General features: G+C 42.4%; 1 pseudogene across 1 annotated transcript; it reads left to right on the top strand.

Annotated features, from left to right (window-relative positions):
- Window positions 1-444: 444 nt before the first annotated feature.
- On the top strand, window positions 445-3,945 carry LOC308433670 (coiled-coil domain-containing protein 25-like; annotated as a pseudogene). Its single transcript has 3 exons — window positions 445-700; window positions 3,146-3,712; window positions 3,870-3,945. The product of its transcript is annotated as a coiled-coil domain-containing protein 25-like (transcript).
- Window positions 3,946-4,196: the final 251 nt, after the last annotated feature.

Below are 4,196 nucleotides of genomic sequence, written 5' to 3'. Positions count from 1 at the left end.
CACACCCCGCTGTTCTATATGAGCACTTGGAATCTGAACTCAGATCAGCAGGCTGGCTTGGCAAGTACTTTAGTCGCTGAAGCATCTTCTCAGCCCTCCTTTATGTAACTCTTGACAAGTTCTAACCTACAGAATTGCCTGTCAATAAAAAAAAAAGGCCTTTGTGATAAGCATCTTCGAGGATGGCTCCCAAGGTCCCTGTCTAGCTGTGCTCACACCCTGTGCTGTTCCTTCCCACGTGCTTCAGTGTATGAGCAAGGAAAGAGGTCAAAGGTGATATGATTACAGTCAGGGTACCGAGTTAGCATAGGTCCCCACTGATAGATGAATGGGTAAAGAAATGTGGCGTGGATATTCTGGATGGAGTATCATTTGGTTATAAATAAGAACAAAATCACATCATGTACAGGAAAATGAATGGAGCCTGAGATCCCTGTGCTCAGTATGAAAGGCCCCAGTAGTGGAAAATTACAAACGGCCCCTTCAGTGTCCTCAGGAGGAGTTGAGGATGAGCTGAAGCTGCGCCCCTTCAGGAACCTGATAACATTCCTCCAGGATGAGCTAGCAATGGACTGGGGCTGCAGCTGCACTTCCGATAAACACTCCCCAGAGCCCAAGGTTCCAGAAGAAGGCCAATCACAAGGTCTCAGCTGGTACCTGACAAAGGGCAAAACCAGCAGAAACAGAACATCTGACATTGGTACCCTGCTCCCTCAGATACCCCCGCCCTGTTTGTGGTTATCAGCTTTAAAAACTCACTGTAACTACTGCTTGTGGTTCACTCCTTCCAGAAGGCAGCTGAACATCGGCATGTCAGCATAATAAAATCCTCTTGCTTTTGCAACAAACCTCGACTCTTAGGTGGTCTTTGGGTGAGGGTCCTGAGAGAAAGCTTGAGATCTTTCAAGTAAAATAAACCACACACCAGAAGACACGTTTCCTTCCTATGTACAACCTAGTTGTTTGCTGTTTGTTTGTTTTTGTAGTGCTTGAAAGTAGGAAGGCACCATTTAAAGAAAAAATGTAAAAAGGTAATGGGGTGAATATTGTCAAAGTATGTCTACAAATGTATGAAAATGTCATAACCAAGCTCATTGTTTCATATAATTAGTAGATTTCAAGTTTAAGAAAAGAATACCTCAACCTTGGTGAAATAAGCTTCTCTCCCTCTACCTCCCCTTCCCCCCAGCATGCAGTGGTTAATGTAGAGACTCAGAATGGTTCATCGTGCTGAAGTTAAGTGACAGTGAGTAGTCACGCTTAGATGGGACATCACCACTCCAACTGACTGCAGTCTCATGACAAGCTCTGGACCAGAATATCCGACAAAAACCTTCAAGATTCCTCATACTAAAACACCCACTATACAATACATATTTTTGTTGATGTAAGCCAATGATTTGAGAGAATAATTTGTTGCACAATACTAAATAACCAATAGAGTTCCCATATAAAGTAGAGTGTTATTTGGTAATAAAATACCAGACTTTCAAGATACATGTCTAGAATCCTAGGACTCAGTAGGCTAAGTCAAGGAGATCATGGGCTGAAGGCTAACCCTGGCAAATAGACTTGTAGATTAGCCTGGGCTACATTGAAACATCCAGTCTGGAGTGGAAATCAGATTCTCAAAGACTACCTGAGGACATAAAAAAAATGCTGAGCATAAAATACTGAGCAAAAAATAATAACAAGAATTGAAACTATGAAGTATTGTTGTATATCTGCTGTGTCCTCTAGATCAGCAAATATCTTTCCTTCCCCCTCTCTCTTCTGCTAATTGAACTTCCCCTTCTGGTCGGAAAAACTGTGATGCTACATTTGCACTGTCAACCTACCTGGACTTAGAAGCCCCTAGAACACACATCATAGACAATGCTTATGTGCGTGTTTTCAGAGAGATTTGTTTATCTGAGGGGGGAAGACACACCCTGAATGCGGGCACACCATGTATTAGGGTCTAGACTGAATAAAGAAGAGCAAAGAGAAAAAGGGGTACAGGGGCAAATGTCCATCACTCTCTGCTCTCTGCCTGCCTCACCACCCCTTTCCCGCCAAGATGCATGGTACCCCTTACATCATGAGCCACAGTAAGCCCTTCTTTTCTTGGGTTGCTTTAATCAATATGTTGTCATAACAATGAGAGAAATAACAAAGAAACTTCCTTACATGCTTCAAGTAGAGCAGCTTCCCACCCGTGTAATCAAACAGGGGGGAATTAGATCAAATTAAGACATATCAAGAAAGGCAGACAATCACAAGCAATTCCTGAACTTTTTCTTCACTGTGCTAATAAGGGGGATAATCATCTGTCTGATTTGCCAAATAAAATTAAAGGTGGTGAAGGGATCAGACACCTGGACGGCAGTTATTTGAGTCATGGACAATATCAGCACTGTCAGTTTTGAGTCAGTACTCTCTTTATGTTCACATTAATCAGGATTGGGTGCCCGTGGCTGCATACAACACACAGGTCAAAATGTGATAGAATCTTAAATTTGCATCAGAGTAAATAACAAAATTGTGTTAGAGAAAATGGTCAGATCTATGAAATGGTAACAGTGATTCTACCTAGACCTGTCATTTCAGATTAATAAACTTGCTGTAACCAGATTTTTTTTAAATTTATTAAATTTGACCTTCAACGACTTCATACCTGTATATTATGCATTCTCATGGCTCTCCCCTTCCCTGCACCTACCCCCTCCCACACAATCCCTCTATCAATTCCCACTCTCTATAAATCACTTCCCCACACTCCTGACTCTTTGCTTTGTTTTGGTACCCACTGAGTTTTATCAGGGCTGTCTCGGTGACAATAGGTTTGAAACTGTCCACTGGAGCCCAGCAGGTTTATCAATAGATAAGCGATGGCTATTCTCCTAGAATATATCAGGAGCCACTAGTTCAGCAGAGATGAGTCCCTCCCCTGTATGTGATTGACATTTGACAATGCCAGTCTTGAGCAGGCCCAGTACAGGTAAATAGACATAGCTCGTTTGAGTTATGATAACAATGTCTGTCATACCCAGAAGACGGTATTTTGTAGGAATTTTTAAAATGTGGGTTCTCGGTGCCCAGAGGAGTGCCTGGAAGCCAGCCGACCTTCCCACCCATGGTATCTCGAGCTTCGAATTTTGAGCAGGAGTTACCAGTCTTCTACCAGGATCATGGTGTGTGAATTCATATATTTACACTGTTCACATGAGAAAGGATAACTACGGAAATGAAGATCTGACAAAGTACGGCTGGCCCGAAGATGCTTGGTTTCACATGGACAAAGTCTCTTCGGCTCATGTAGACCGAAGGGAAGAGAAGACATTCCCAAGGAGGTTCTGACGGTCTGTGCCCAGCCTGTGAAGGTCAATAGCATTCAAGGCTGCAAGATGAACGACGTTAATGTGGTTTACACACCATAGTCTAAGCTGAAGATAACAGCTGACATGGATGTGGGGCAGATTGGCTTTCACGGGGAGAAGTTTGTAAAGATCGTGACAGTGGAGAAGAAAGTGAACGAAATCTTGAACTGATTAGAAATGTCCAAATTGGATACGTTTCTGGACCTAGCAGCAGAGAAAGAAAGCAGAGACCGTAAAGAGAGGAATGAGAAGAAAGATTCCCAGATTCGGGAAATGAAGAGGAAAGAGAAAGAAGAACTGAAGAAGAAAAGGGAAATGGATGAACTTAGGAAGCATGGTGTCCCAAAGGCAGAGTAGCTGAGAATTCTACATCTTGATCCCAAGGCAGCAGGAAGAAAGTGATGATGGGTCTTGATTGACCATTTGAAACCTCAAAGCCCCGCCCCTAATGACACACTTTCTCCAATGAAGCCACACCTCATAATAGTGCCACTCTCTATGAGCCTACAGGAGCTACTTGTCACTAACGAGAGTTGAGAATATGTCCTCAAATCAAGATGGTAACGATTCTGATGAGTTCATGTGAGCTGAGCAAAGGAATGTGAAGTCATGAACGTGCAGACCATTACAGAGCTTCTTATTTCATCGAGGTTCTGAATTACAGAAACCAACCAACCAAAATTCTACCTTCATTCTACATAGGCATCAGTGGATTTTGGAGTTTAAAAAAAAAAAGTCATTTTTTTTTTGCTGATAAAAAGAACAGATGTATAATGTAGTTGAACCTGAAGACAACTTAAGTTTAGGGAAAGGAGAATATTTTTGGCAGTACCTCAC

This window comes from Micromys minutus (assembly GCF_963924665.1).
Source record: "Micromys minutus genome assembly, chromosome: 20".
Lineage (NCBI taxonomy): Eukaryota > Metazoa > Chordata > Mammalia > Rodentia > Muridae > Micromys > Micromys minutus.
This window is presented reverse-complemented; position numbering and strand designations above follow the sequence as displayed.